Source organism: Neophocaena asiaeorientalis, unplaced genomic scaffold, assembly GCF_003031525.2.
Source record: "Neophocaena asiaeorientalis asiaeorientalis breed wild unplaced genomic scaffold, Neophocaena_asiaeorientalis_V1.1 scaffold357, whole genome shotgun sequence".
Lineage (NCBI taxonomy): Eukaryota > Metazoa > Chordata > Mammalia > Artiodactyla > Phocoenidae > Neophocaena > Neophocaena asiaeorientalis.
Window position 1 is genome coordinate 266,536 of NW_020173270.1, and position 9,446 is coordinate 275,981.

Here is a 9,446-nt window from a genome sequence, read left to right on the forward strand (position 1 = left end):
CCAGCTGCATCAGACTCCCTTGTGTGGATTATTATACATTATAAACTCCCCCCGCCCCAAGCATATCCTTGGATAATACCTAGGGACCAGATGGTTGGGTCAAAGTGTCCGTGCTTTTTCATTTTGATGGATATTGCTAAATAGCCCTCTATTTTGAACTCATTTCAAAACCCCAAGAAACTTCACAGCTTTTCCCATTCCTCCCCCAGCAATTACTTCCCATTACTCCCCCAAATGAGAGGTGGTCCAATTCACTCCGCAGTTTCTTGATGGGAGCCTTTGAAGGCAGGGCTGAGGTTTCCGGCTTTTCGCCCTATCTCTGGAGACTCGGTCTCCCACCATCACCGGATCCTGGCGAGCGTGGGAGCCTCCCGGGGGGAGGGGCGGGGCTTCTATTGATTCTGTTTATTTCTAATGCAGAGTGAGAGAAGCCGAGCTGTACTTAACAATCGGGAAGAAGGCAAGGACCACTGTGGCGACAGTGATTTCCACGATGAGAATGATGACCATGACCGAGAAACACTGGAGGACACAGGGTGGGGAGTCGGTTGGGGGGTGGGAGCCTGCTGGGAGTCCTTCCACCCCATCCCCAGGCCACCGTGGCCTCTCCATTTTGAAAGAACACACGCCGGGGGGAGGGGGGTGGGGGGTGTTATTTTATTTCTTCCAGGTGTCGCATTCCTGAATGTTGTCCAGGATGCTGGCAGTGGGATATTCTTAGGAGCTATCAGTCATAGCTGGAGGGACTTCCCCGGTGGCGCAGTGGTTAAGAATCCGCCTGCTAATTCAGGGAACACGGGTTCGAGCCCTGGTCCAGGAGGATCCCACGTGCCACGGAGTAACTAAGCCTGTGCACCACAACTACTGAGCCTGCGTGCCCCAAGGACTGAAGCCCACGTGCTTAGAGCCCGTGCTCTGGAACAAGAGAAGCCACCGCAGTGAGAAGCCCGCGCACCGCAACGAACAGTAGCCCTTGCTCGCCGCAACTAGACAAAGCCCGCATGCAGCAACGAAGACCCAACGCAGCCAAAAAACGAATAAATGAATTCATTAAAAAAAAAATAGCTGGAACCCCATTTCACGGCCACCACTTTCTGAAAGTCTGGGAGGCTTAAGAGGCGACTTCCAGCGGTGTGTGCAGACAGCAGCAGCCGACGGAAGGGCAGGAGGGACAGTGCGGGGCACCAAACAGAGGCAGGAGGGAATTCCCTGGTGGTCCAGTGGTTAGAACTCAGTGCTTTCACTGACGAGGGCCCGGTTCGATCCCTGGTCGGGGCACTAAGATCCCTAAAGCCGCGCTGCCAGGTCAAGAAAAACAAAACAAAGCAAAACGAAAAACAGAGGAAGGGCCAAGAAACCTCAGAAATACAAATTGCGGGGAGGGGTGACCAGACTGAAGGGGAGATACCGGATGACAGGACGGTGGGTGCCAGGGGAGAATGCCTCATGTTTCCGATGAAATTCACATGCCTGGTGGCAAACAGTGGGAAATGCTGTAAGCGCGGGTGGGGGGACTTCAAGTTATCCACCGAGGAAAAGCTGCTTCCCTCCTGAGCCTCAGTTTCCCCATCTGCACAACGGAGGGGTGGGACCAGCTCAGGGGGATCTCAGTGGGTTCTGTGGAGCTTCTAGAGACCAGATTGGGGGGGGGTCAAAGGAAGGTCAGCTCCTGTCTCCCCTTTCATCTATGTCTATCTATACCTATTATTATTATCATTAAAATCTCTTTGATAATTGAGGCTTTGAGTTGCCAGACCAGCCGATGGCTGGGCTTATCTGGCCTTGACACAGAGAGGCAGGAAAGCACAGTGGATACACGTCAGGGGTCCCCACAGTCAACAGGGAGAAACATGAAGGCAGTTGTGAGACCGCAGACATGTGGCTCCTGTATCAGATTCTGAGAATTCCTGTTCATATTAGTATTTCCTGGGAATTCCCTGGCAGTCCAGTGTTTAGGAATCCGTGCTTCCACTGCTGGGGGCCTGGGTTCGATCCCTGTTCGGGGAACTAAGATCTTGCACACTGCCCCTGCGTGACCAAAAATAAAAAATAATTTAAAAATAATATTTCCCGGGACTTCCCTGGTGGTTCAGTGGTTAAGACTCCGCACTCCCAATGCAGGGGGCCTGGGTTCATCCCTGGTCAGGGAACTAGATCCCACATGCATGCCACAACTTAGAGTTTGTATGCCACAACTAAGGAGCCTGCCTGCCACAACTAAAGAGCCCACCAAAAAAAAAAAAAAGGAGAGCCCACCAGCCGCAACTAAGACCTGGCGCAACCAAGTAAATAATTTTCTTTTTTTTAGCGGTATGCGGGCCTCTCACTCTTGTGGCCTCTCCTGTTGCGGAGCACAGGCTCCGGACGGGCAGCCTCAGTGGCCATGGCTCACGGGCCCAGCCGCTCCGCGGCATGTGGGATCTTCCCGGACAGGGGCACGAACCCGTGTCCCCTGCATCAGTAGGTGGACTCTCAACCACTGCGCCACCAGAGAAGCTCAATAAATATTTTTTAAAAAGAAAAATAATATTTCCCAACCTCTGGGTGAGTGAAGCGTCCAGAGGACAGATATCCAGGTGTTGGCAAGTCCTATTGGCTCCATCTTCAGAGTCTATCCAGAATCTGCCCACTTCTCACCCCCTTCTGGCCCCACCGAGTCCAGCGCCCCACCATCTCGCATCTGGACCAATACAGTCCCTCCACCCTGGTCCCCCCTACACTCTGTTCCCTCCATAGCCGCCAGAGGGCGCCTGTGAGCACCTGAGTCAGGGCATGATTCTGCTCTGAACCCTTCGTGGCTCCCAACGCCATCAGCTTTGGATGGACCAGACGCTGAGGATGGACCAAAGTCGATCGGATTTGCCAGTGGGTTGGACGTGAGGTGTGAGAGAGAGTACTCTTTGATTCCTCCGAGTTAAAACATGGATAAAATAGTGTCCACATTCTACTGAAGAGAAAACGAAATCTTGCAGACACAGCACCTATTCAATAAATCTTTGCTGAAGTAATTAAGAAAGAAAACGAGGACTTCCCTGGTGGCTCAGTGGTTAAGCGTCCGCCTGCCAATACAGGGAACAAGGGTTCAATCCCCAGTCCGGGAAGATTCCCACATGTTGCAGAGCAACTAAGTCCATTCACCACAACTACTGAGCCTGAGTTCTAGAGCCTGCGAGCCACAACTACTGAAGCCCACAAGCCTAGAGCCCGTGCTCCGCAACAAGAGAAGCCAACACAATAAGAAGCCCAAGCGCTGCAATGAAGAGTAGCCCCCACTCGCTGCAACTAGAGAAAGCCCACGCGCAGCAACGAAGACCCAAAGCCGCCAAAAATAAATTAATTAATAAATTTATAAGAAAGAAAGAAAATGAGAGATGATGGAGATTCAGGGAGGAGGAAAGTGAGGGTGGGTGCTTTAACAGTCGGGGCTGTTTATGCTCTGTGAGATGGCTAGAGCAAGGATCTCCCTGAAACCCCCAAACTGAAATTCCTGTCGTTTTGCAGCAACACAGTGGAGGAAGGAAAACAAAAGATGCTGGATACAGATTCAACTTTGGGTGGGATGATGAGCTCAGACAAGATTTTAAGGGAAGTGGGAATGGGGGCTCTCGGAGCTGGACTCTGGGGAGACATTTGGCCAAGGCTATATGTGAGAATGAGTAAGACGTGCAAAATCTGTGACATGCTATTTGCATGACCACGCTTGAAATATTCATACCCCATGTATCTGAACATGTACTTGTGCTGCATGGCAATTACAATAGTGTTGTGTTAGTGGGGGATATACACACGGGCCAATGGAGCAAAGCAGTGTACACAGAACAGACTTTAGCGTAATGGAAACTAGCATAGACAGAGGAGGACTGGATGGACCAGTTGGTAAGTGCAACAGTATGTCACCAAATGGAAAAAAAAAAAATCAAATCAGACCCCTACCTCACACCACACACGTGAAAAAACACGACAAAAGGCTAACGAGCTAAGAGTGAGCTCACAATATCTTTTTTTTTTAAAGTATAATTTCCAATGTATTGTCTTTCCAGGGAACAGTATTTCTTTAGCCTTTAAGGATTTAACTCCTTACGTGGGCTTTTGTGGAAGTCGTGGGGCAGCAGGTCTAAATAGGGCTGGAGGTGTTCGGTCCTTCCGGGCTTCCCGAGAACGATTCCCGACTCCCTTGCTGTGAATGGCACAACTCACGCAGTAATGCAGTTTCACATACAGCTTGGGAAGCACATAGGCGTCAAAAACACTCGCTTCAGGAATGTCCCTGATGGCTGCGGCCTCTACGATGTTCCAAATGACAAATTCTTAATGGCCTTATCCTTGGGCACGCATCGGGCACAGTTGGTGCAGTGAAAAGGCCGCACGTGGCCGCGGCCCTTTTTGGCACGACCATTATTCCTTCTTTTCTTGGTCATCTTAGTCGTGGCAGGAGGACATTTTGCAATTTATATTTAAAACCTTAAAGGTTTTATGGTAAAATCTTTTACTTAGAAATTCCATTTCTAGACATTAAACCTAGGGAAAATAGTCACATGTGTGCCTCAAAACCAGGATGCACAGGGATGTTCATTAAGGACAAAATGTTGGAAGTAACTGAAGTAACCAACAACACAGATTGGGTAGGTAAATCATGGTACAGCCATGCAATGGAATCCTAGAGAGTTCTTTTTATTTTATAAATTTATTTATTTTTTAGTTCTGTTGGGTCTTCGTTGCTGCACGCGGGCTTTCTCTAGTTGCGGCGAGCAGGAGCTACTCTTCGTTGCAGTGAGTGGGCTTCTCATTGCGATGGCTTTTCTTGTTGCGAAGCACGGGCTCTAGGTGCATGGACTTCAGTAGCTGCGGCACGCGGGCTCAGTAGTTGTGGCTCGTGGGCTCTAGAGAGCAGGCCCAGTAGTTGTGGCGCACGGGCTTTGTTGCTCCACAGCACATGGGATCTCCCCGGACCAGGGATCAAACCCGTGTCCCCTATATTGGCAGGCAGATTCTTAACCACTGCACCACCAGGTAAGTTCCTAGACGGTTATGTTAAATGATGCTTGTAAGACAGGGGGTGGCAAATTTTTTTGCAAAAGCACCCGATACTGTGAGCTTCGCAGGCCATACAGTCTCGGTTGAAATGAAACAGCCGGTGTAGCGGAAAAGCAGCTGTACAAAATCTATAAACAAATTTATTTTATTTACAAATAAATTTTATCTATCTATTTACAAGACTGTACTTTGCTGACTTCTGTGGTAGGAGAATGTTTATTGATACAGAAAAATGTTTTTAAGGCCTAATTTTTTTTTTTAAAAAGTAGATTGTCGGGCTTCCCTGGTGGTGCAGTGGTTGAGAGTCCGCCTGCCGATGCAGGGGACACGGGTTCGCGCCCTGGTCCGGGAAGATCCCACATGCCGCGGAGCGGCTGGGCCCGTGAGCCATGGCCGCTGAGCCTGCGCATCTGGAGCCTGTGCTCCACAACGGGAGAGGCCACAATAGTGAGAGGCCCGCGTACTGAAAAAAAAAAAAAAAAAAGTAGATTGTCAACAGTCACCATCCTTGGGTATTAATCTAACGGAGTTGAAAACTCATGTTCACATAAAAACCTGCACATGGATGTTTCTAGCAATTTTCTCCATAATTGCCAAAACTTGGAAGCCACCAAGATGGGCTTCAGCATATGAATGGATAAATAAACTGTGGTACATCCAGACGATGGAATACTGGCACTAAAAAGAAATGAGCTATCAAGCCAGGAAAAAAACATAGAGGAAACTTACAGGCATATTGCTGAGTGGAAGAAGCCAATGTGAAAAGGCTACATGGTGTATGATTCCAAGTATATGACATTCTGGAAAAGGCAAAACGATGGAGACAGAAGAAGGATCAGTGGTTGCCAGGGCTTAGTGGGGAAAGAGGGCTGATGGGTGGAGCACGGAGGATTTTTAGGGCAGTGAAACTATTCATGCGATGCTGACACGGTGGATACGCTAGTCAAAACCATGGAATGTACAACACCAGGAATTTCCTGGCCGTCCAGTGGTTAGGACTCCACTCTTCCATTGCGGGGGACACGAGTTCAATCCCTGGTCAGGGAACTAAGATCCCGCATGCCGCTCGCCCCAGCCAAAAAAATGAATAAATAAGTACAACAAGAGTGAACCTTCATATAAACTATAGACTTTAGGTTCTAATGATATCAGTGTAGGTTCATTATAACAAATGTACCACTCTGATGGGGAATGCTGACAGTAGGGGAGGCTGTGTGCAGGGGCAGGGCTTATATGGGACATCTCTGTACCTTCTGCTCAATATTGCTGTGAACCTAAAACTGCTCTTAAAAAAGTCTATTTAAAAGGATGAAACACTTACAATTTTTTAAAAGAGAAAAAAATGAGGATTGTAAAGCATTAGCATCCCATGTTTGTTTTGCTGTTTTTCAAAGTTACATAGAAAAGTCTGGAAGGATATAATGACGATATTTATTGAGCCATGTTCTGATGACAAGTATCAGCCCTTTAAATGCGTTATCTTGTTTAATTCCCATCAAAATGATACAGCCACAGGTAAGGAGTGATAGTTAATTTCCTTCTCTTTCCTGGCGGCCTTTCCTCCTACTGTTTTACTATTAAAAGCAATTACTTCTTTAGCAGTGCATATTTGGGGTTACTTTTATAGTAAGAAAAAAATGGTTTGAAAACTGTAAAGGACCAAGAGAAGAACCACTCCCTCCCGCCTTCCTTAACAGCTTAGCTTTCTGCAGGATTTTCTTTAGAGCCAGGTTCTTCCGCCATGGACCCCAGGTCCCCCAGACCACGCTCTGCTGCTTGATTTCTGGGTCGATGGAGGCTACGCCTGTTCCCAGTGCGTCCTCCTCCTTGTCAGTCTGCCCTACATCCCTCCTGCTTCCCTGGGGAACCACAGATCCGGATGCCAGTGAATTTGGATCAACTTATTTCTGTCTTTGAACGAGCCAGTTGTGGAGGAAGGGTTGCAAATCCCCAGGGCCCAGGTTGTGACATACTTACAGCCATAACACCGTTGAAGAAAGATAAGTTTCATCAAGGAATAATACGGAGCGTGCCTTTTCAGCCATGTCGGCCAGACTGGGGAGCCCATTTAAGTCAGCATCTTCCCAAACCTCTGGGATACTGCTTCCCAAGATGGTAGAGGTCTGGGGTCGGGGGCACCAAAGCTGCCTTGCTCTACCCCTCTCTCTCCTGGCTGCAGGGTCCTCTGCCGGGGAGGGGTCCCAGCGGCTGCCCCTCTTCTGTCACAGCCTTTATCATATCACAATCAGGTGCTGGAGCAAGGTTCCCAGTGCCAGGGAAGCAGGTGCCCCAAACTGCGCCCTGCTGGTTCCTCATCCTCCATCCTCCAAATAAGCCACACCAGGGGTGGAGAAGGGGCACAGTGTGCCACCCTGGTACCCCTCCAGATGCCACCCGGGCCCTGTGGGCACAGTGCTCAGCACTGGCTACTAGTGTGGTTGATGCAACCGTTAGATTGGAGGCTCCGTGGACAGGAGCCTGGACTGTCCTACTCATGGCTTTGTTCCCAAAGCCTTGTACACAGTGGTGCTCAAGAAACCGCTGTGGAGTGAATGAAGAGGTTCCATGACGCAGGGATCTGGCTACAAGCCATCATGTTCCCCAAGTCCCTGCCTACACGTTAGTTCACTTGACTCATCCTTCTCACAGGGCTCAGAGAGGCCAAAGTAACTGCCCAACGCCACACAGGAAGCAGGGCCAAGGTTGGCCTTTGGAGCTCCAGGAGTGACACAGAGGTAGGAACCTCCAACCCCTTCCCACCTGAAAGCCTGTACTTTCTGCATCTGAGGCTTGCTTGGCCACAGCTGATGAAGATATAGTCCTTAAGCTCATGTGTCATTGATCACCGGGCCTTTCTTGATGATAACAGAGGCACAGAGGGCATTTCAGGGCAAAAAAAATATGCATGTGGGCACTGAGGGTCCCCAGGCCCAACTTCTGCAGCCACTAGCCCTCATTGTCTCCCTGCCCCCACCCGCCCAGGTCCAACTCTGGGCTCCTCTGTCCAGCCCCAGGCTGGAGCATGTCTGTGGCCAGGTCCTGGAGGGCTCAGGGTTTTCCCGATCTTCTGTGATCCCCAGGGAACAACTCAAAGAAAAAATTTTACTTTCCACTTGAATTAATTTAATGAATGTTTGTAAAACTGCCTGCTTCTTGGAACATGTAGAACTAAGCAAGATGTTCATGGAGGTGTGGCTGTCTCATTTGAACGTGACCACAGGTCACGTTCACAGCTAGGAGTATGTCCTTCCACATCTTTCTCTAAAAGGTCACTTGAAATAAGGAGCCTCAGAGATAGAGGCTGAGGGCCCGAAAACGGGGGCGCAAAGGATTCGAGAAAACGGGAGCAAAGCAGGACAGGAGGGGTGGCATAAAGGAGGGCGGGAAAATGAAGGACGGATAAGGGCGGGGAGAGTGGGAGGCAGAGAGTGATGTGGACGTAGGGGCGCGGTGAAGCGCCTGCCATCAAAGGTTAACAGCCATTGCGGAACTGTGAAAAGAAGGACCCAATGACGGAGGCGTCAGGAGCCCCTCCGAAGCCCCACCTCCGCGGAAGCCCCGCCTCCGCGGCAGCCCCGCCCCGCGGCCGCCTCGTCTCGGCTTCGAGGCAAGGCAGAGGCCCAGGTCCCGGCCTCTCGCGCCCCCTGGCGGCCATCAGCGGAAGCACGTGCACCCAGACCCTGGCGTCTCCCAGTCAGACACACCCAAATGTGTCTCCGTTCCTCGGAGCCGCCGGTCAGCCCTCGCGTGTGGGGAAATGGAGGGGCAAGAACCACCCCCAGCCCCCCCAATACGCACCCATTGAATTGATGCGGAGAGACAGAATAGTGCAGGGATCTGGCGTATGGCAAATTCAAGACATTTGGCCAAAAAAAAAAAAGCATGCAGAAAACCAGTGCCATTTATCAGTAACTGTTCAAAGGTTCTAGAAAACAGTGAAAAATACCTCTCGAAGGGGCTCCACAGAGTGATTAGGAGGACATTGAAATACCATTGTAGGGCTTCCCTGGTGGTGCAGTGGTTAAGAATCCGCCTGCCAATGCAGGGGACACGAGTTTGAGCCCTGGTCTGGGAGGATCCCACATGCCATGGAGCAACTAAGCCCGTGTGCCACAACTACTGAGCCTGCGCTCTAGAGCCCTCAAGCCACAACTACTGAGCCCACGTGCTACAACTGCTGAAGCCCGTGCTTCCCAACAAAAGAGGCCACCACAGTGAGAAGCCCGCGCACCGCAACGAAGAGTAGCCCCCACTCGCCGCAACTAGAGAGAAAGCCCGCGCGCAGCAACGAAGACCCAATACAGCCAAAAAATAATAAAATAAAATAATTTTTTTAAGAAAAGGAATACCATTGTAGAATAAAAGAAGCCTCACTCCAGTATTTCCTTAATTACAAGGCTTAAGGTGTGTCG

The 9,446-nt window shown here is 50.1% G+C and overlaps 1 pseudogene; it reads right to left on the reverse strand.

The window, feature by feature from the left end:
* Positions 1–4,077: 4,077 nt before the first annotated feature.
* LOC112400247 (40S ribosomal protein S26-like) lies at positions 4,078–4,418 on the reverse strand (annotated as a pseudogene).
* Between the last annotated feature and the right edge of the window lie 5,028 nt (positions 4,419–9,446).